A 24668-nucleotide genomic window follows, 5' to 3' on the forward strand; every position below is an offset into this window, starting at 1 on the left:
TAAAATAGTAATCGTACCTTTCAGCGTTCATTCTTCTTTCACACCATAAATTCATCTTGCAGTAGCGTCATAATTCAAAACATACTCGGAGCTACGGACCTATAAACAAGGAAAGATATGTCATGACGTAACAAGCAAGTGACGCGAGCACACGGCCCGTGGCCGTCTCGTGACGTCATTTGTCATAGTCGCTCAACCGTGACGCTTGGCATAAATCAGCTACTATGTGACTGGGCCTTTGAAAGGTTACTACATAGTTTATTAGATCTTTGAGAGGCGAATATGTTATTTGATATTTACACACGTTTTACTTTATATGTAACTTAGATTAAAATATATTTAATATTTGCGTTATTTGTAAAAAACTGCACTAACTTCCAAAATCTAAAATCTTCTGTCACTGTATAATCGTGAAATATTGAGAAGAAAATAATATGCTTATTCTCTGCAATCGGAAAAAAACACAGTTTTAATTTGTAATAAACAAAAATTGGAATATACATAATAATCTCAGCACAGAATACTAAAAAAAACCGACCTCAAAAGTACGTGTAATTACATCATTTTACTGAGTTTTATTGAAATATCCCCTAGTTCGCCACTATACGGGACTTGACACAGGAGATAATAAATAAATAAATAACGCACACAACATAGCCCCGCACTAGGGAAACCCTGTGTCGCGGGTGCCATGGACACACACATAGACACCCACAAATTATACCCAAACTCACGAGAGAAATAAATGTAGGCCATACAAACATTTCTCCCGGGAATCGAACCTGGGCATGGTAACCGTTCGGCCACGGAGGCAGTTAATAAAAATCGGTTCTCACTACTCAAAGTATATTGAACGAAAAACGCCTTAAATTGAAGAATAGCAAAACCAACCATTAAAATAATTGCTCCTTAAGTAAATCTTAAGCGCTATTTATAAAAATGGATGTTCATGCGTGATCAGCCACCCTTAGAGGTGGATGATTTTCTTCAAAATGAAATGGGACCACTATGGAGGTACCCTCTTTCCAACATAAAAAAGAATCATGAAAATCGGTTCACAAATACCGGAGTTATCGCGTAACATACATACAAAAAAAACACAGTCGAATTGAGAACCTCCTCCTTTTTTTGAAGTCGGTTACAAGGTTACGGTAAAAATGCATCTAAGTGCCTCAGTGTACCATGTTGGGTTACCACGCAAAGGTTCCGGGTTTGATTCCTGTTATTTATCTCGTGTGTTGGATGTAATTTGTGGTTGTCTATGTGTGTCCATGGTACCCGCGAGACAGGGTTTCCATATGGTTATAAGTGTGTGCATTGTTATTATTATTATCTACTTAAATTACACCAAATACATGATAGAATTAATAATAAATACCTCCTTCTGAAATCTGGGAATAATTTGAAATATAAGGCAAAACGTTAACTCATAATTAATTAAATTGTGAAAAAAAAACACAGTTTGTATGGAAGATAACATGTAACAAAATAAGTAAGTATAGTTTCACCACATGAAAATATTAATGATTTTTTTTATGATGCCAAGTGACGGGACGAACAAGTTATGCGTCTGGTGGTAAGCGACACGTCTATCCATTAAAGTTGCAGTGTCACTCAGAACTTGAAGTCGCAAAGGTATTAGGGGTACTGTCACTGCGCCCGTTACTCTGACACATGAGTTGACAAGCACCCTTACCCTTCCAAACCGGAACACAGTAATGCTCACATTACTGTTTGTTTAGAAATCCTGTGTCTTCGTCCTGTCACTTGGTATTATAAAAAAGTCAAAAAACAGGTTTTCAAAAGTAGGTACTCTCGGCAGAAGAAGCCAGAAGGTTCTGCCAGACTACACTCGCACAAAGAGTGGTCTCGAATCTTAGCCAAGAACACTGGAGTGCATATGTGAGCTAGGCGTATACGAATGTCCGCAGGAGTAATATTTTTCGTAATCGATTTCCCAGTGAAGAAGGTTTAGATGGTAGCTCAGGCTGGACTTTGCTAAAATTGTAAAGTGTAGCTCGATGTCAAAATATTAAAATAGATTTTAAACATTTCGTGATTATTCACTCAATGATTATCTCTAATTAAAGGTTTTTTACCACGGTATGAGTTCTTTTTCTTTTCCCGATATTTCGGTATGGTTACACGCTCCATAGAGCAGTCAACTCGTGACCATGAAGCGTGTAACCGTTCGGAAATATCAGAAAAACAAAATAACTCATACCGTGGTAAGAAACGTGAAATTTGGGATAATCATAATAATAATAATAATTTGAATAGCGTCTGAAAAAATATACAAATGTCAAAAATTAGACAATAAGTAAGTAGGTATTTTTACTTATAATTATCAAACATTTTCTTCTAAATACACGACTTTATTAAAGTATCTAATTGCTAGTTACATATATGAGTTAATCGAGATTACAAAGGTAATTTCCACTCTGTGTATTACTTCCTGTAAATTTAGGTAACTTTACTCTCTCTATCCCGATCTCTCCCGGTCTCTGGTAATAAGATTACATTTTAAGTGCCTACGTTAATTCGCTCACGAGAGCGAGTACATCAAAGTGAGCTAATTTAGAAAATAAACTCGTTAAAATGATATACAGTAACTCTATTACTACGCCGTTGTAGCTCACGTGACTGAAATGTTACCGCAGTTGTAATTATCATTTGCAATATCATACATCTTCGAGATATTAAACGTCTACACAAATTTGACATGACTTAAAATTAATCTGACGCGCCCAAATTAGTGTAGCCAGTACTGTTGGTTTTGACGGGACTTTCCTATTTTCAAAGTTTTTGACACTTCATCACCGTAAACACATTTACACGTCCCACTGCTGGGCAAACCAACGTTGTAGTTGTGTTGTTGTAACGACACGTGTTGTACACAACACGTGTACAACAATACAAAATTTTGAATGAGCTAGTTTTTTGCATTTTGTAGCAGTAAGTCTCCTTATCAAAGAATTCATCCACTACTGCCACTTTACTATTTCTGCTGTCAAGCAGTAATGTGAGCATTACTGTGTTTCAGTTTTAATGGGTAAGAGTACTGGCGGAATTACAGGCATTACATTACATTACAGGAAAATACAGACTTGTGAACTTATGTCTCAGGGTGAAGAGCCCCTCAGATAATTGTGATTTAAAGCTCACTACCGGGCCCACGATTTATTCGTCCCGTCACTTTTGTATTATAAAAAAAAATAGCATATTATGTTTGCTAATGATTTCTTTAATCAAAAGTTCTCCGACAAATACGAAAAAGTCCATCTAAGCACTGCTCTAGCAATTAAAACTTTCGCTGTCCCGCAATTCGTTTTATTGAATTGGTAACACTAGCTCCAATGCATGTGGGTATTTGCTTTGGTAAATTTAATAAAGAGCCAAGAGCCATGGCATAGCCTAGTCGCTACAAAGATTGATGTGCCGAAAACGCGAACGGGAGTAGAAATTAAATGCCCGCCCTTGAACGTTCTTTCACGTTTAATAACTTTGTTGTTGTTCATGTTATAAGATCCAAAAACGATTAATTTTCTTTGGGAAATACAGTCACTGCTTTTTTAATTATTCCTTAATTAAGTTACAGATGTAGGTTTGTTTCAATATTAGTAATGTCGATATAAAAAAAAAAGTTTTTCCTTAAAGGTGTTTATCGCCCAATACAGGGATGGAAAAAAATCGTGGTAGCCTTGTGGATCGTCCTATCGCCTATCAAAGAGAGGCCGTAGGTTCGAATCCGGGCTCGAACATCTAAGTTTGCTGAAATTTAGTTTAAAATTTACCATGAGCTTTTCGCTGAAGGAAAACATCGTGATGAAACCTGAACGTCGAAGAAATTTACAACCCTCAAAAAACGTGAGAAGTGGCAAACCCGCATTGGGTTAGCGTGGCAGACTACGGACCTAAATCCTCACCTGAGAGGAGACCCGTCCCAGCAGGGGCATATATAAAAGCGTTGATGATGAACAGAGATGAAACGTAAATTAAAACTAAAACATAATAACAGAAAATGTAATATACCTATATTACATTAGAAGTAAATTTCAAGCCACTGCTTTTTTAAAAGGGCAGTTAACAACTTTCCCCTATTCATTCCAATTACGGACTTTTGACATCCTTTTTATGAACTGAAAAGCTAGTCCCGGATTCCCAACGGTGACTGCATATTTTAAATCAAGTGCAGGATCTAAAAATATATTTTTCCTTCCCCCGTTGGTATGCAGATTGCAAGTACGTGATCTGAAAGTCAATAGAGGGCGGGCTTGGCGGTGACAGGCCGATTACAGCCTGGACAGGCTTGTCACATTGACGACTTTGTCAAATGAGGTTTCTAGATCACGAATTTGGCTTCACTTCTTGGCGGTTAAAATTCTAACTATCTACGTTAGAGTTGATTGAAGATATGAAGCTTAGAAAGTCCAATTCAAATTCTTTTATCAAATATCAACTTATGGAATTACAGAAAGGCTCTACCATAGGCATTGTCGTGTCAAACCAAAACACTGCAAGACCCAGCATAGTGTTTTATAATTTCAGAACAGCCAGAGTCTTTCGACCGTTATCAATATAATTTTTTTTTTCGTTTTTCAATAGATATAGCTTATTTTGCAAAATCAATTGCATTGAGTAGATCGAATTCTTTATCATATCACTGTTTTCAAACGTATCTCCTGATACCAAGCCTATTGTCATAAAGTCAAGGAGATATAGTGATGATTATAAGAAATTCATCGAAGAGGAGGTAAGGAGGAGGTATGATAACTTTTGGTTGTTGGCATAAACGAAGAGAGTACATCACCCTGGAGAATTCAACTCCTTATCACAAAGAATGCTAATCACAAGAAGCGGCTTGCCATTGATTATTCTCAAACTCCACGGCTACAGGTATTGTGCACAAAAATCTACAAAACAGCTCTACTTGGAAAGAGTGTTGTTCAACTTGCACCGATCATATTATATAATAAAATTGCAGATCGCATGAAATTACTCAGACGCGTAAGTTCCAAAATGTGTTGAGTAATAGATAAATGTTACTATGACAACGATTTCTTAAATGACATTATAACGTAATCTTATTCACCTTTTTTTTTTTGACGAAACCTACGTCGCGGATTGACATTTGTAATTAACTTAGTTTTTGAATAAATTAATTTCTTTCAATCTTATGAACTAGTATGGATATAGTAATTAAATTTGACATTCTTAGATACTACTAACAATATTGTACATATGAAATACTTTAAATTTTTTTTTATTATTTTGTACTGTCAATGTCGATAATTAATTATGTTTGCAATACTCGTATACCAAATGGTGCATCGCAGAGCAACTTTTAAAAATTATATAACATCAAAACTGTGCCAATATTATTATGTACTTTTCTACAAATGATGATGAATAAAAATATTATTATTATTATTACCCTTCCTTGTGACGATGCAACCTCTCTAACGAACACAGCGAATGCAGATAAGCAAACTTTAGAGGTCGTTTTTTTAAATAAAAGGCAATAAAATTATAGTACAATGAACAACATCCTAGACCTTACACTATAGACTGTTCTTATCATAAGGTGCATAGAGTTGTCTTGAAACTTAAGTGTCCCAACGTGCTGTTGAGTGAAACCCTTTCGTGTCACCCGAAACGTTCCGAAATTTAAGCTTTCAATAACAAAATAGGCCAATTTTGCACCATGACAGGAATTAATTGAAATCTATGAGGCATTGGCGCCATCTGGGAGGATTAATTAAGGCACTAAATGTACTCTGAAAGATTTGATTGATGACGTGTGTACAAAAGTACCCGACGGAATTGACGACGAATATTATTACATTTTGTTTCTGTCAGCGACTTAATAGATTAATGCTTTAATTTTCATTGGTTTCTTGGACGGCTTACTTCATTTTAAAGTCCACGTCAAAAAACCTTAGTTCATAGGTAAGCAAATCACACTTGAAATCGTGATATTGATTAGACTCTAGTAATCATTCGTAAGGCAGATTCCCCTGAGAAGAATGAGCAAAAAACTCTAGGGGTTACTCTTTGTAAGTAAACATTTGTTCAGATTTATCATTATTTATTTTAAATATCATAGTTAAACGGGTCACTTTTATCATCCAAGTCCGCAGAAGCTGTTTAATAACATTTAATATAAAGTTTTTGTTTCACTTTAGTCAACTGAAATCTAATTACAAAAGCATGGTCCTGATGTCGTAATTTCAAAATGTCTATACAAGTCATGGCAATGTTAGATAGTTGGTAAAACGTTTGTATCCGCATGAAAGATCCTGGCTGCAATTCTCACAAGAATGGAAACACTTTTGAGCCTTTCGAATTATGTGCTTATTAAAACTTTGTAATGAAACTTGCATGTCAGATAAACTAGGTGGACGTAGTTGCCAGGTCGTATCGAGTTAACGTTGTGGACATGACCTAAACAATTTCCTAAAGGACGTACACTAGAGTTTGAAATAAATAGTCAGTACAACTACTAGCCAAATCTGTATGTATTTATATGAACAAGATGAATTTTCTTTTATTTCGAATAAAAGTATTGTAACGTCACGAAATGTATGGGCTGCGAACGTTTATGACTTAAAATATAGTATATAATATTATATTTAAAAGAACCGTGGTAGCCTAATTTTTTGACTTTTTTACTCAAGTAGAGGGCCATGGCCATGGGTTCGAATCACAGCCCTCTGAAGATAGTTAAAGATGTATGGAAAGACGACATGGTTCTAGATTCCACTCAAAATTGATTCCAAGTGTATTTCATAGCATTTAGGTTTATTTGAAAAAAGCAATCCCTAGAGTAGAGAGAGTAGTGAAGAGTTTCTTGCTCGTTCTTCTCAGGAAAGTCAGCATAGTGAACGAGCAGTAGCTTAAAATATAACGTTTTCAAGTGTAATATGGAATAAAAGATGCTTGAGTCCCCAACCCGCATTAGGTCAGCGTGGCGGACTATGCCATAAACCCTTACCTGAGAGAAGACCCGTGATCGGCAGTGGAACGTATAAATGGTTTGATGATAATGAATGATATATATATATATATTATATATATTACTCAGTACTATTGTTAAGGATTCAAATTTTAGGCACAAACTTTACTGTAGTAATGACAGTACATGTAAGGGGGTAACAACGGGATTGAGCCTCAGGATGGTCACATTGCCTCACGTTACTGTGTTATCGAGAGCCCTCGTGAAAGATTTTGTGACAAAAAAGTTTAGAGCAAAGCATTATTATATCAAGATGTCAAAGGGTAATAAGGAAAGTATTCGCCAAACAAATTGCCAGTGAAATTATTGTATTCAACGTCGGCATTCCATTTTTCACGTGAATACATTTTCATTTTTCACGTATTACGCGTGCTAGCTATAAAATGCTTGCTACATAACATCATTTCGTTCAATATTATAACCTACGTATACATTCAATGTTCGAGTCGACAATTATTTTTGGAATTATCGAATTTGTTTTCGGATCTAAATCGAGTGTATTTGTTGTTTCATACAAACCTTCGTCCCATTGTCACGGCTGACTAAGATGGTAATGTCATCAACAATTAGTTATGTCTAATATTAATACAAACCACGCCATTTTTCAATCTATTCACAAAAGTTGTTAATTTAAATATTATATTTATTATTCCAACTTACGCTACTTACGTTTTACTATTTTTTTTACCAATTAGGTGTATATGCTAAATTCATTAAAAAAAATAAATAAATAAATAACGCACACATTCGACATAGCCCCGCACTAGGGAAACCCTGTGTCGCGGGTGCCATGGACACACACATAGACAACCACAAATTACACCCAAACTCACGAGAGAAATAAATGTAAGCCATACAAACATTTCTCCCGGCCCGGGAATCGAACCTGGGACCTCTGCGTGGCAGTCCGGCATGGTAACCGTTCGGCCACGGAGGCAGTTAATTAAAAGAAATTATAAATTAAAACATATTTAAGAGTAGTACTGCAGTCTTACATCTACTTGAGATTTCTCATCAGACGACTTTTGATGTTTTTATACGTAACTAGCTGGTGCCCGTCACTTTATCTGCGTTTTTTTTATGATATCAAGTGACTGGACGAACTAGTCGTATGCCTGGTGGGGCTCCTTGTGAAATGGTTCGCCCAGGGAAGTACTACCACCTTACCTATTTCTGCCCCCAAGCAGTGATATCATTACTGTGTTCTGGGCTGGAAGGGTTAAAGGTGCTGGTGTAATTACAAGCACACGGGACTTGTTAACTTATGTGTCAAGGTGACGGGCGCAGTGGCTGTGTCCCTCAGATCTTTGCGATTTAAAGCTCTGAGTGGCACTGCAACTGTTATGCACAGGTATGTAGCTTACCATCAGGCGCACAACTGATTCGTCCTGTCACTTGATATTATAAAAATAAATGGTTTTACAACGATACGGAAATCACATTCATTTCTTGATTATTATTTTCACTTCAATAACTATATAAGGAAAATTGTAAAACATACTATTAACGTAGAATCAATCATCTTACACATTATATACGTAAGGAGGCTCTCCATTATTTATTGACAATTTGATTCGGAAAGTACATTGAAAATGTGCCATCTCACGTATGGCAAGAGCACAAAGTTAAGAGAGATGTTGTGATGAACTACGCAGGTAATCCTGAAGGAGTGCAGGACATTTCGGCTGTGTCACGTGTAACGAAGACAAATTAAGCTTACCTATCCCGAGGACCGGATTACGTGAGGATGTTGGAAGACACTCGTATATTTTCGCCACGATACTGTTCTCAGTGTCGTATTATGTACTGATCCTATGCAGAGTATGTAGAGAAAGGACAGATGTTTTTAGTTAGCACTTATATTGAATATGCCTATAATTAAATGTACCGAGTATTAAAATGCTAACTTATGCAAGTCTTTTATGGATAATTCAGAACGGTGTTAGTTGATGTAGACTTAATTAATTTTATGACTTCACTTCACTATTCTATATGTATATGTAATAATTTAAATTAAAAAGACTGACCTCAAAAGTTTGTGAAAATACGTCGAAAATTAAAAAATAAATTTACGTGTTTTATCGAAACCAAAGCTTATAAATAAAACAGTTGCCTGATATAAAAAAAAATATCAAATTTTTATTTAAAATATTTAAAATTTTATTATTTTTTATTTTATAATACCAAGTGAGACGCCTATCCAACGTTGCAGTTCTCAGAGCTTTAAATCGCAAAGATCTTAGAGGCACTGCCACTGTACCCGTCATCAGCCTGAGACATAAGTTGACAAGTCCCAAGTGCCTGTAATTTCACCAGCACCTATACCCTTCCAAATAGGAACACAGTAATACTCACTACTGGTGGCAGAAATAGATAGGGTGGCAATACTTCCCTGGGCGAACTCAGGAACTCTACTGCCACTGATTTTCATCTATTTGCCAATTTTTATTCAAATTGGGTAACGGAAAGTAGGTGAAATCCAATAAACCGGATTCATCTCCTAATTAGCCACGCTTAGAGGTGGAATATTTTCTTCGAATTTGAATAGACTACTACTGAGGTACTTACTCCCTTTCTAACAAAAAAGAATCATCGAAGTCGATTCACAAACATCGGAGTAACCGCGTAACATAACACACAAAAAAATACAATCGATTTGAGAACCTTCTTCTTTTTTGTGGCTCACTTAACATATAAGCTTTCTTTATTGGCTTAAAATAAGTAATAATCTAGAATAAAACTTACCCTGAAAGGCACAGTGTTGAAGAGATTTTTCGCCTGTCTGTATTACCGTAAGCCGACCCCGATGTTCATTATACTCTGTTGTACTAAAACAAATTGCACAAAAAACATTAACTCATGAATTAATGCGAGTTCCAATGAAAATTCATTACGGAACTGGAAAAAAAGATTCACTGAGGTCTTGCGACGACATAGGGCGTGAAAAAGAAAATTAAATGTAGTGGACTTCCTATTTCGCACTCAGCCCTCTCATTCGCTTTTCCGTTTAAAGCGCATTTTTGTAAAAAGAAAATTAATATCTGATATGTATCTTCACAAAGCAAGTGATTCATGTTCAGAATAGTATATTCCAACCTCCAACCGATTCGGACACTTGCCACATTTGTTGGTTGGTAGTTTATGAACACAAAAACTGATGTGTTCCATGGTAAACATAATGAAAGGATTCGCTCTGGACCTTTTGGAGGGAAAAGTGTCGTTTTTATTTTGACTTTCAATTATTTTGTGAAATCTAGTTTAAAGTGGAATAGGATAGTGCTATTGTGCCTTAATCGAAGATTAAAACGCGAAATTATACGAATCTCGAACTAAAATACCCCTATCGGCCCGTTTTAAGAAATCCCGAGTCAATCCAAGCACGCCGCCTCAAATTGCCTATCCTCTTTGTGGCGGCCATATTTACAGAAACATAATTATTTAAACTTCATGTTTAGGCTTATGGCTTTGCCAAAGCCTTAATAAATTAAAAAAAAAAAATGAAAGTTTAAAAATAGAATAATCTTTTTGTGATATATACACATATTAGTGTAGTTCTCATATGAAGTACAAGGTATTGAATAAAATAATGATTTATATCTAACCTTCCATTAGGTTCACTAACATACAAACTTAGGATAATGCTTACGTGTGATAAGCTACAAGGGCGTTTCTCTTCACTTATCTATATAGATTATAGACGTCGAATAGCTCCGACACCGACATTGACATGACGCGGATCGGTATCAGGGCGGCAAAGGGGTCACGTTGTTTTTGGTCATTGAAAAAACGCTGCATTATAATTATAATAATCCCACCTTTCAAGTCCATGTTCTTTAAGCTACCTTTAAATAGGCAAATTTCATAAAATAGAAATGCCTACTGAACCTACTCAATTTTAAATATTTATTACATTCATCAGTTTTCCTATAATATTCAAAATACGAAAGCCTATGATTTCGCAACAATTTCATAGCATTTAGAACTTTACTGCAAACGGGAAACGCATGATACAATCAATAACATTCTCATTTCTCATTTTTTAACGCGCCATCTACACGCCTCGCAGTTTGCTCTCCAACAAGTTCAAGCTCTATTGCATAGGTGGCGCTATCACAAGGTTCTTACATTTCACTCCATGCTTACAGAGTAGCTAGTATACGTTCTCTTCGCTAGGTGGAGCTTATTTTGTGTATTAACTCGGTTGGCAATAAAGTTTTATAAAACCGTTTGCTAGGGTAACGTTAACCAAAATATTCAATATCAAACAAATGATGTCCAATAATATTTTTACTGCTTTTATTTTTGAGAAGTATAGAACATTCGTACGCGTAACTCTTGCAAGGATTTTATTAGCTCCACGTTATTTTGTTTTATAAGGAAATACAAATTAATACTGTTTGTTAATGCCGCACGAGTGCATCTTAAAAATAACGTTATAATACCATGCTTAGAATGTAATGAGAACTATTTAAAATTTTATTACTATGTTATCCTCAATAAGATTAATCACTTTAATCGCACTACAACTCGCCTCGCAGTGGCGCCTTTTAATTGTAAAATTGCGTTTCACAGTCATGTACATGTTTATGGTACTTCAATGGTAAGTAAACATGTTTTTTTTATATAAAAAAGCTATTAACTTGATAAGGTAATTTTAAGGGCTTGTCGCTACATTCGCTACCAAGAACTATGGTCATAGATTGCGTGTATTGTAATAGGCTAGGAGGCAGTTATTATAAAAATAATTTCAACAACAACAGTAACTTAATGTTACTAGTTCAGTCTATCTGTGTATTAAGATGAAACAACACATAGAAAGATTCCTTCGATCTGGGTAAGCCCAGAGTGGCAATAGACGCTGGTTCGAGTTCAATTACATCGAAGAATTTTTTCTCTGTATTTTTCGATCTTTGTATCAATAATAATGGGTTGACGACAACGCCGATATTGAATTAAATCTACCTCCAATTTTATTTCCAATACAAGTGAGAAGTAACTTAATTATTAACTGGAGGAATAACGTTTATTAATTTCGTATTAATAGTTACACAGAATAATCTATCAACTAAATTTAACATTAATTAAATTGATTCAAATAATGTAAGTTTACATATATACCTATGTGTATATGAACACACATGTATAGGCAAGATATTTTTTGTAATTCGTTATTTTTTGTCGTATTGATTTTAGGTACTATTTTGAACATACCCCAAACATTTTTGAAAACAAATCCTATAAAAAAGCTTTAGTTTTACGATTTTTCATCGTATATGTACTCACCTTACCTTTCTCTATTAAAATACAAACGGCAATAGTTGCCACCTAACACGAACAAAGCACAAATTGGTTCCCAGCTCCTGGTCTAAATATTGCAGGTCTGCAGTCCACAGAGGAACTTTATCGTGCCGCAGTGGAATTAAGCAATTACATGCAACTTCTGAAAACTTAATAGGAAAACAGAAAATGCCAAACATCGCTTTACTTTCTAACATTTGCAATTCAATGTGTCTGCGTTCTATTTTACCTCAAGTCGTGGTACTGTTTCGTGATGGCTGATTATAATTGCTTTCGTGGCCGTAAGGGTTTATTAACATCGGAAAGAAAATATTGCGACTTCATAGAAAATTTGTCTGAGTTTTGTAAATTGGTCTGTAAAATATTGCAAATATTTTTGTTTTTATTTAATATCCACGTAATATTTTAACAGTACGTCTGTCTGATGTGAAAAATCGACGCTTTACTTTCTCAAACTCATATCGTATAAAGAATGATTATTCAGGAGATAATAATAATAATACCGCACACACTCAACAGGAGACCCTGTGTCGCTGGTGCCACCGATGGCAGATGGCAACACTATCTATTTATTTCTTATCAAGGGTGCTAATTCGTATGCATTACTTTAAGAGTAGGTAAAAGCCAGTGTGTGAATATGAAGGAAATTTGATGTGAAATCAGCGTGCAAAATTTGTATATACAATCCATTTTTTGCATTTCAGTAACTTTGTGCTTTAAGGTACGAGTTTGAGAAAGTAAGGCGACGAAATGACAAAAATGCGACAGTAACGTACACATTATTGCAAAACATTAATTTTATTTATTATATCTAATAAGAAAAAAGCCATGGCAGCCAAATGGTTTGACCTATCATCTCTCAAGCAGGGGCCGTGGATTAGCGACCGGGCTTGCACCTCTGTGTTTTACGTAATTTACATGCGAAGTTTGATTTGAAATTTGATATGAGCTTTTCGGTGAAGGAAAAGATGGTGAAGAAAGTTCGTCGAAGAAGGTTCACAACCCTCAGAAAACATGTGGAGTCCCCAACACACATTAGGACAGCGTAGCAGACTGTGACCTAAATCATTGTCTGAGAGTGTCGGAGAGTGGAACGTATAAAATGGATTAATAATGAAGTCTTTAAACCCACGAGAAAAATTATTGTTTATCTTCGTGGTGGCAAAAAGTGGAAATCGCAACATGTTCTACTAAAAAGCTTGAATAGCTAATAAAACACTTTAAAGCAATTTCCAACGACAAAACAAAAGGTGTATTCCAAAACTCGGTAAGCTCATTGTTGCAAACCAAAACCAGGAATACTATGTTCATCCACACAAGAGCACAGGGAATTCAACGGAATTGAAACTGGAATAGTTAATAACTGAAAGCGGTGCAGAAACAACTACGCACCTAATTGCAGGTATGAAACTCAAACTGAATCAAAATTGAAACCAAACGCAATACGTTCAGCTTTGAATAGAATGTCTTGATAAACAAAACACCTTTTTTTATGATACTTAGTGATGGGACGAACAAGTAGTGCGACTGATGGTAATCGACACGCCTGTTCATAACAGTTGCAGTGCCACTCAGAACTTTAAATCGCAAAGATCTGAGGTACACTGCCTCTGCGCACATCATCCTGAGACAAGTTGCACGCAGTAATGCTCATATTACTTGCCTGGCAGCAGAAATGGGTAAGGTGGCAGTACTTCCCTGGATGAACTCTTTCACAAGGAGCTCTACTTTTACTATACTACTATATATGTACTATACACTATACTGCTACCATATTATATACTACTAACGCCTAAACATCTAAAAGATTCTAAGGAGGTATTTATGAATAGGAAGAAATTTTTTAAATCACGAAATATAAAGTGTGCTTATGTGAAAAGAAACAAGTTTCAACAAAAAAGACAAGTTTGTGATGTCAGCGAGTGAAAAAAAAACTTTCACAGATGGATTTTAAAAAAGTCGTTAAAAATGTAAGGTCTGCTGGTTTGTTCCGTAGCTCTGTTGGGAGAGCGTCACACGGTACGTTGAAGGCGCTGGTTCGATTCCAACCCGATCGAATTTATTTTTCTTTGTTTCGATCTTTATATTAATAATTATAACAAACTAGTGGAGTAATTACGCAAAAAAAAGATTGATATCATGGTAGTAAAATATCGTGATATTCAATAAGCTTAATATTACAGTAAGTTTATATTTTGATCCAAATGAATAAACCAGCAAAAGGACTTATCGTATAATCTAGGATAGCCTTAAAAAAATAGTGTACAATCAGATAAAGCCCTTTGCGCATATATTTTGTCGTAATTTCCGTTCATAATTACCGTGTTAATTTAAATGGAACTGTAAACAATGCATTCATTTATTAATTTTGTCTCAATTTATTAAGCACTATCAAAAATTTTGAAACTAAATTTAACGCTATCCAAATAAAATTCGTCACACATCGTTTAGTTCGACAAATAACAAATAAATGCAATCATAGATACGTCAGGCAAATATGAAATTTAGCAAACAAAAATTACGAGTTGAAAAATGATGTTTGAAATTTGTCAAAAAATATTTTTCTGTCGCACTCCATATGCCCGCGTTTGCGTTCGGCTCATTCAATTATGCAAAGCTACCATTTGTTAACAGATTTTAGGGTAATTCGGAGAATGTCGACTCGGTTTTATGGTAATCAGCTTAGTGTCCGTTATTTATCGCGAGTACATGCTTACAAACATTTCATCGTTACATTTTCGCTGATAACGTTGTTTCAAGCAATTAATAGCAGATACACTCAACGGCATATGATTTAAAACGGCCTGGTCCTTGTACGGCTTGAAATAATTGCGGCTTAACTGTTATATTATGCATAATTAGAGATTAACAGCACGCTTGGACACTATTTCGTATTTTGAACATAAACTACGTAGTCAATTACAAAACACTTATTAATTAAACGTTCGAAGTTCGTTTCAGTTCGTTCTTTCCAGGGTAGTTTATTCATTCGCGGATATATGTATATATAATGCTGTAAATCGATAGAAATTCAGTAGCTTATAATATTATTACTGATATGCCGCAAATAATTATATATATTATAGCTGTAATTTAATAGAATTTTTAATATAATGGTAAAGATAAGTGATTTAAGTTTACTAAAAGTGTACTTAATGCACCTAGGTGAATTAATTCAAGTGTATTAAGTTAACGCACCCGAATTTTTTTATGATATCAAGTGATGGGACGAACGAGTCGTGCGACTGGTGGTAAGCGAGACGCCTGTCCAGAACAGTTGCTTGAAAGAGTACTACCGCTGCGCCCGTTACCCTGAGACATAAGTTAACAAGTCCCATGTGCCTATAATTTCACCAGCACCCTTACCCTTCAAAACCGAAACGCGATAATGCTCACATTACTACTTGGCAGCAAATATCGGTAAGGTGGCACTACTTCCCTGGACGAACTCTTTCACAAGGAGCAATACTGCTACTAACATTATTTACTTTTAATATCATATAAATAAGTTTTCTTGAGAGTGGATACGATCTCAAATGGCAACCAAAGCCATTCCGCATAGCAGTGAAAATGTTGAATCAATAATTTTGGAAAAAATATTATAGTAAAATTGAGGATAAACACTGATTACAATAAGATGTGAAAATGCGATTCCTAAAAATGTTCGCGACAGAAAAAAAACATCTCGAATATTTTGATGAAAACCGCTGAAATCAATAGGTACTTTACATATACCAATGATTTTTCTATATCAACGGAACTAAATTTCTTAAATTCGTTCGTAAAAAAATAAATTCTGAAATTGAGCCAGTATCCCTGCCACTCGACCCGCGCAATAGAGCCGATTCAGTACGGGAAAAATGAAATCGAGCTGCTGTAGTATCGACTCTTAATAATAAAGCGTCTACACCATTGCAGCTTTGTAGACTTGCGTGTCGCGTCAGAAATAAAAGAAAATCACAATAATTCAAACTTCGTAATATTCCTTTGATCAATCATTTCATAACGAAATTGATAGCAGTGTATTGTTCATGGTGGCTTAATTTCAGTCACGACAGAAGGCGCCCATCGTCGCCACAAAAAGTGAGCGATTTTCTGATAGCCATCTGACATGGAAATTGTTACGTTTGACATGCCATTTATATTTCCATTTGTCAAAGCGAGCCCTGTGTACGATACGCCTTATCAGTGTATTACGGGGGCTAAATATTTATTTACAATACCCTATTTTCTGTGTTAGTGTTTATTATGGTCTTGAGTTTCACCAGTATGTACGTACATAATTTATCAATGCTTACACGCATATACTTTGTATTTTTTTTTCAAATTTGACAAAACGTAGAAATAGAAGCAGTTTTTTTAGAAAAATGCGTGGAACCTCCGCATCTTTAAGTTATTTATAGTGCATGTTTTTGAAATATAAATTTTACATTTAAAGCTTAAATATGTATTGAAGACTATGAATAAAACATATCTTAATAATTACATGAAGGTACTAAACCTGTTTTGCAATTTTTATTTTAAAGTATTTATAAAATTGATTTACTTACGAAATTACTGAATGAAATGATGCTAGGTAAAAGACTTAATATTTCTTTATATTTAATGCTAAAAAAAGAACACGTATATTATCGATAATTGAAAATATTTGTGGAGTCAAAATAGCCACCGTAAAGACAACTAAAATCAGAGAATTAAATTATTGAAGAAAAATTAAAATCTAAGATCTGACAGTACTTATGGCCAATTCACGAAAGATGAAAAATTTTACTTCTATAAACATTATTGCACGAGTTTTAAATTATTTCTGTCTTTTGTTGCAGATGCCTGATGATGCTTTGAGAAAATGTAAGTATGAGTGCTATACTATTTTCATATGTACAAATCTTGCCGTCATTTGTGTTTTATATTTCTATGGATAATGGAATGTCATTTTTATTGGAAAACTTCCTAAGTCGGTGAAACGTCCCTTAATTTCTTTTTTACGTTACTATATGTCTGTCGAAGGCTCAGTTTCTGGCTAGTTTGCTGAACTTCAATAATTAAAAAGGCACCAAAGATAATTTGAAACTGTTTATTCGGTCATCATGGCGCACATGCTAACGCAGTTGATAGTACTGGCAACCTTAAAAATTGGTGTTGGAGTTGTCAGCAATGTCTAAGCTGTTCAGTACGGTGACAATGTTCTGGTAGTCCATATGTACACATTGTCAAAAAAAAATCAATACATAAGAATGTCACTGCGTAATTTTAATCGATATTAACATTATATATTTTTTTTTTTAGGTAGACTTTGCATTACAGTTGCAACTGATAAGCGAAAATATTATGGTACCATTGCACTAGGTAAAACCTTTTCCTATATCTATTGGTAAAACTAATAGTGTCAAAGCTTGAACTAAAATTTTAAAAATTTTAACTAAAGAACGTTACTGCGTAATTTTAACCGTATATTAATATTGCATCTAAATTTTAAATGTAAACTATACATTGCAGTTGCAATCTAATGACCAAAAACATTATAATACATAAGGTTCAAATTCAAGTGTAAAACTCAAATAGCTTTCAAACAATAATACATTACCCACTAGTTTTAACCGCACCGTAAGTAAATTTAAAAAAAAATACGATAAAATCTTTTTCGAAATAAACGAAACTGGGTTCGCGGAGTAGCAAATTTTTTTTCATCCATTTTTATTAACATGGACTTCCGCAAAGTAACACCTGAATCTATTAATTACTTAGGAAATGAAACTATTTTTCCGGATTTAATTCGCGTATATTTGTTTTTTCAAACAAACCTTTTTTTTGGTTTGTTTGAAAAAACAAATATACCCGATTTAAATCCGGAAAAATAGTTTCATTTCCTATGTGTAACAATTGCGAAAACCTAAGAACTCGATACTATTAATTACTTAATAATACGTAGCACTTATCCGGTATTCGTCCGTCTCTGACTCCGCCGTTTCTGTGTTTAGTTAATGTTTTGTTTATAATTATTATCTATTTAACGTATCGCACATAAAACCGTCGCACATAAAATCGCGAAAACACAATTTGAAAGTTCAAAAACTTACAGAATAGAACAAATTTTATAATTTTATATTTTATACAAATTTTATAATTTTATATTTGACTAATTATTATGTATAAACTATAACCAATATTCACGTTAAGATTCATTCGTGTGTGTTTTTGAAATTATCAAATCGTGTCATCTTAATTTCATCATTTTTAAGTTACGACAGTATGTGCAATTGTGTAAAAAAATTGTAGAATCTAGTAAAAATATAAAGTAATAATATAGATTCTAGTAAAAAAAAGTAGACAAGTGTCAGGGGATTAAACTAGAATAGCCCCTACCACGTGTCTCCTTTGAGAAAATTGTTAGACCATAAATAGTCCACAATTTTTTTCAAGTGCTTTCTTATTAGGTATCATCGAAAATTTTATTGATTTTTATGTAATAATATTGTTCCCTTATAATGTTCGCTCTGTAATCGCTATAGAACATCAATGGCAAAACCCTACAAGAATTTTTGTAATAAAATTTAATATAACTTTCAAAGCAGTAACTAAACGCTCGTCAAGTGCAAATTACGTAGGCGTCTATTTTGAACCAATCAACTAACACCACATACATGCTATTTCATCCCTACCACAATTTACCGTACTTCTTGTATGAACCCCAAAAGGTCAAAAAAAGGACGTTCACTTTTGAATTTGTACTTCTATAAGAAACCACCACTGTTTAGCGATTAATATCACTACTCCTGTAAACTTAAATCGTCTTTTAGCTTTACGAGCTCGTAGAGATCCTCGTCATCTTCTTCTACTTGGGTCCGACGGCTATTCCTGCAAATCGGGTTTTTAAATTTTTAGATTGTTACATATAGGAAAATAAACCATTTTTTCTCATGTGAAACGCGTATATTTGTTTATTCAAACAAATGGCCTGTCGACAGGTTGTTTTGTTTGAAAAAGCAAATAAACGCGATTTAGATTCGACATGTATCTTTAATTATTAAATGCTAAACTTAATATTTTCTCTACGGAAATGAGACTTCATATTTTTCTTCCTCTTTTTGAACTTGTCCGATATTTTTTTTGCTAACAATTTGAGAATAAATCAGTAATTTTATCAGCTAGATACAGGCATTTTAAGATAGTTTTTTATCACAATTTAGTTAATCGTTGTCAAAATTAGTTTTAATAAATATAATATAAATGTGCATTTATGAAACACGAGATTGTTTGGTTACGTGTTGCCGTAGTTTTGTAGTCACCAGTTTTATGCTATATGTAAACGAAACTTACGCTACTTAAAACATTTTTTTTTATTCAGTGTATAGAGTAAGAAAAGTCATAGCGTGATAAGAAACTTGCAACTACTGATAATAGCTTATCTGCTGGCAGTTTACCTGTTTTTGCCAAGCAGTAATGTGAGCATTACTGCGTTCCGACTTGGAAGGGTAAGGGTGCTGGTGAAATTACAGACACATGGGACTTCTCAACTACTATCTGGGTGACGGGCGCAGTGGCAGAGCTCTTAAGAACTATTACACACGCGATGCAATAGGGATGCTAATCGTCTACCTATACACACACACGCACGACTTTAAGCAGTGATGCAACCGCGCATTTCACGAACGCGAGTTTCTATCCTTGCTAAAAGTCGCCCTGAGTAACCACTCTAAGGTCTTTGCGATTCAAAGCCCTGAGTGGCACAGAAACTGTTATAGACAGGCGTGTCGCTTATTACCAGGTGTACGACTTGTCCGTTACTTGGTATCATTAAAAATAATTATTAAGTACAATCCCGTTCAAAGAAACGTTAAGATTTTAACCCACGAAATGCATAAGTATAGCTGTTTGTTTCCTTCGTGTTGTTCACGCGAAACGTGCATATTTTACTTTACTACAATTAACTAAACGTAGAACAATCGAATGCTACATTGTCTCTAATTACAGTGAATATTATAGGCGACAAAATGAGACTAATTTCCTGTCAGTCTTTCGCCTTTGTGTCCGCCTCAGTTATTAAGGTTCACTTAAGTCTCAAAGGAAAACGATGCCAAAGCCTATTTGTAACAGTATTTCAAATTTCACGAGCGTTATGTGATTTATTGTATTTTTTAAGATTCCATATTCAAACTAAAAACCCTAATAGTTTCGTTATTTGCGTCTGTTTGTTCCTTCACTTATCCTTTGTTTATATGTTGCAGCCCTTTTAGTAAACTCGTCTGTATATACTCTGTTATGAAAAATGTATAAAATGACGTTTTTGGTGGTTCCACGGATCGTGACGCACGAGCTCGCGCCTGCGCGCCCCTTAGAAAGAATACCGCCCGTGCTGGCACGGCCTCATCTGTAAAGGCCCGTCGGATCCGCCGTGAGTCGGTAATTTCAAAGACACGCAGCTCGGCCTGTGCAATTACGGACCCCGAGAAGCCACCATAACACACATTTGCGTTACGGAGTGTAAAGAAAAAATTACGTAACCAAAAAAAAATTTGTGAGTGTAAGTTTATGATATCTAGTGACAGGACGAACACGTCGTGCGCCTGGTGGTAAACGTTACGCCTGGTCTATAACAGCTGCAGTTTCGCTCAGAGCTTTAAATCTGAGGAACGTTTCTACTGCGCCCTTCACCCTGACGGCTGCCTGTAATTTTACCATCACCCGTACTTACCCTTCAAAACCGAAACGCAGTAATGCTCAGTGCATAAGTAAGGTGGCAGTACTTCCTTGGATGAACTCTTTCACAAGGAGCTATATTGCTACTAAAAATTATAATTAGTTGTTACCATTTAGATTTTGTCTCAAATCTGCATCATCATAATTAAGAACGTTGTTACGTCACTTTTCATCATTTAATTTTTGATGTTTTCCTGCTTGCTGTTTGCTCCATCTTGTCCAATTTTCGTGGTTCTGACCTCAATGTCGTTGGTCGTATTTTTGACGCATAAATTTCAACATTAAAATTCTTCGAGCTTTTCTACTTCACAGTGGGCGAAATTTAATTTGGTAATTCTGAATCTTAAAAGTACGAAATGTCTTCACAAACTATTTCTGATTTTTTTAATTTGCCACCTTACTCGTCCTGACCGGTCCGCCATTTTATAAGTCACCGTTATCAGGGCCATTAATTTTTTAACTGCTGTTGCAATAAATTGAAATACTGGTACCTGATATATGAATTTATTGAAATTTGAAATTGTTACTTAGTACGTTAAATAGAAACTACATTGACCACCGTTTAGTATAGCAAAGACACATAGTGTTTTAAAGATGTTTTTATAGATGTCTCAAAATATTAAAAATATACAAATATAAAAAATAAATTAGTTAAACAAAGTAAGTAACTAAATCATTTACGTTACGGAAAACGACGGTACCACAAACACCCCGACCCGAGACAATATAGACAAGTTATTTGTTCTACATTGACCTGGGGGGATGGAACCCGGGAGTGGGACCGGGAGACTGTGCTATGGAATTGCACGATTTAATTCCGCCTTCCCCTTGCCATCATCGGGGGACTAAACGTAGAATTGGGTTCCACTTCTATGTTGTGAATATTCTAAAGATTCGCACGAAGCGTTACGCTAACACATTTTTAAGGCGAACGGCTATGGAGTGGAATTTCCTTCCTATGACCGATGACCACCTCAGACGTAGGTGGTATTTACTGGTTTTTAGTAATCCTAAAATGGAAGTCAAATGGAAAATTTCAGTCAATTTACTATAAATTAAGGCACGGCATCTCAACGCGAGTCTAGATTTAAGGAGGTGAATTTTCTGGGGAGGTCGCCCCCGCGTCCGGTAATCCACGCGCTATAAATTAATATAAATAAACATTTGACATATATCCGACGTAGACAAGTGTCCAATGGCGACTGAACGATGAACGATGGGGCAATTGCTGGGCAATTTGCGAATTTTGAGATAAATGAGAATTTAATAACTAATGGGGCTTCAGTGAAAAACCAAAATTTAGCAGGTTCTTTGAAGTACTTCAAGAGATATATCTCCATTTAAAAAACTACAAAGTTAAATATTTGGTTCTTAAATAATTCTATTTAGACTTTTACTTTAGCCTATTTTCAGGGTTTTATATGATCGAATAAAGTACATCCTATGGTGTAACACATTAGCATATTCTTTAGACATTATCCTTAGGTGTACCGCATATCTTTTAAGATCGTTATTTAATAGTAAATACTTAAACCATTTGATCTAGCAAAACAATTTTTCCGCTTCACCTGCGGTGAATCGCCTTAAGTACATTCGTTTATTTCATATAATAATTTACAATGCACGTACACCAAAATTAATATCGAAAACTAAAACAAACGCGTGTTTATGAAAGTATCACTATTTACGTACTCGTGTCAAGTTACGTTAATACAATTCGATCAATGACATCGATAAATACTTTCTTAATATTATTAACGCATATTAGTAACTGGCTAGATGCACTTAAAAAAATACAAAATAATATCTTGTAAATAAAAGTATTATTTATAATCACGTTTATTTATTTTTTTCAAACAAACCAACGACGTTTGTTTAAAACCACTGGTTTGTTTAAAAAAAATATACACTTTTTTGATCCGGAATGTGTAACAATTGTTAACTGATTTAAATAAACACTAAATGTTCATCCAAGCCTATTACTAAAAACACATCCAAATAGATTATCACTGGTGAAATTACAGGCAGTGCGGGCGCAGTGGCAATGCCCCTCAGATCTTCACTCTGAGTGGCACTGCAACTATTAGGACGGGCGTATTTATATTAGCTTACCCTCAGGCGCACGAATTGTTCGTCCCGTAACTTGATATAATTTTTTTTTTAAATCACTAACAACACGTCCAAATTGGTTCAGTCATTTTCAAGATTAGCGCGCACAGACAGACAAAAGGAGAAAAATTCCAAAAACTGAAATTTAAGTTTAGTTTAACTGGCTCCGTGGCTGAACGGTTATCATGACACGCAGAGGTCTCAGGTTCGATTCCCGGGCCGGGAGAAATATTTGTATAGCCTACATTTATTTCTCTCGTGAGTTTCGGTGTAATTTGTAGTTGTCTATGTGTGTGTCCATGGCACCCGCGACACAGGATTTCCCAAGTGCGGGGTTATGTTGAGTGTCTGCGTTGTTATTATTATTATTATTATTATTATTAATATTATTAGTAACCTGTCGTCAGTAGGTAGCACTGACTTTTATTTAAAATACTAAAAGTACTCAGCAGAATTCAGCTTCTTTACGATTGTATGATATGTATTGATAGGTAGTTTTCACCACCGCTATGATTAGTCTGTGTCAACACGCGACTACGAAACCGTATGTGCGAATCAATGGGGCGGAAAACGTTTCTATCGATTTTAAAGCACACTCAGCTGCAGTTTAGTTGCAACTTAGATTGTTATTGGCTTTTAAAGCACACGCTTCATTCGTTTTATGGGTTTTTATGGTTATATTTGACAAGAATTTGTTACTTGGTTCATTTACTGTTCAATCTTTGTGCTATCTGGATAAAAATGAGAACAGTAAAGTAAGTGGGTCTAGTGGCTCGCGACACGATTGTCTATGACAGTTGCAGTGCCACTCAGAGATTTGAATCGCAAAAATCTGAGGGGAACTGCCACTGCAGTCGCCACTATGTGACATAAATTGGTAAGTCCCATGTGCCTGTAATTTCACCAGCACCCTTACCGTTCAAAACCGTAACGCAGTAATGCTCACATTACTGCTTGGCGGCAGAAACAGGTAAGGTGGCAATACTTCTCTGGACGAACTCTTTCACAAGGAGCTCTACTGATATATGGATTGTAAGACTTTTGTGGTTAGTCACTAAATGATTATCACTAATTACAGGTTTTTTACCGCGGTATGAATTCTTTCGATCGAGAAAATAAAAAGAACTCGTATCATGGTAAGAAACTTGTAATTAATGATAATCGCTACTAACTGGTACTTATATAAATTGAGTTATTAACATTAACTGGAATCAGCGAAACGTAATCTCGTTTTTTTATATCTCATTTAGTTTGAGTTTTAATGTTAAGTAAAACCAATGTAATTGACATTTTTCAAAGAAAAAAAACCTTAGATACCAAGGTCTCGAAAGTTACCACGATGCAAATGCGTTATTTATGACAAGGAGGAATAGGGCAAACGTGCAAATTTACAACATTTACGTCCAATTGGAGAAAGGTTTATTAACTTTATAATCAATTAAAAACTTAGGTAAAGAATTTGTTCTGCCAAAATGACCAGGACACCGTAAATGGCCCGAAACCTTGGTTCAGTTCAGCACGTTCAGCTTCAGTCTCATTTCCTATGAGT

General features: G+C 35.0%; 1 protein-coding gene across 1 annotated transcript in view; it reads left to right on the forward strand.

The window, feature by feature from the left end:
* LOC113238179 (semaphorin-2A) overlaps positions 1–24668 on the forward strand; it is a 512200-nt gene that overhangs the window by 190586 nt on the left and 296946 nt on the right. The window contains exon 2 of the mRNA XM_026474944.1: positions 17137–17161. The gene's annotated coding sequence lies outside the window, so the exon portion shown is untranslated. The remainder of the gene's footprint in view (positions 1–17136; positions 17162–24668) is intronic.

Source organism: Hyposmocoma kahamanoa, unplaced genomic scaffold, assembly GCF_003589595.1.
Source record: "Hyposmocoma kahamanoa isolate Upper Pololo Valley unplaced genomic scaffold, ASM358959v1 95, whole genome shotgun sequence".
Classification (NCBI taxonomy): Eukaryota; Metazoa; Arthropoda; class Insecta; order Lepidoptera; family Cosmopterigidae; genus Hyposmocoma; species Hyposmocoma kahamanoa.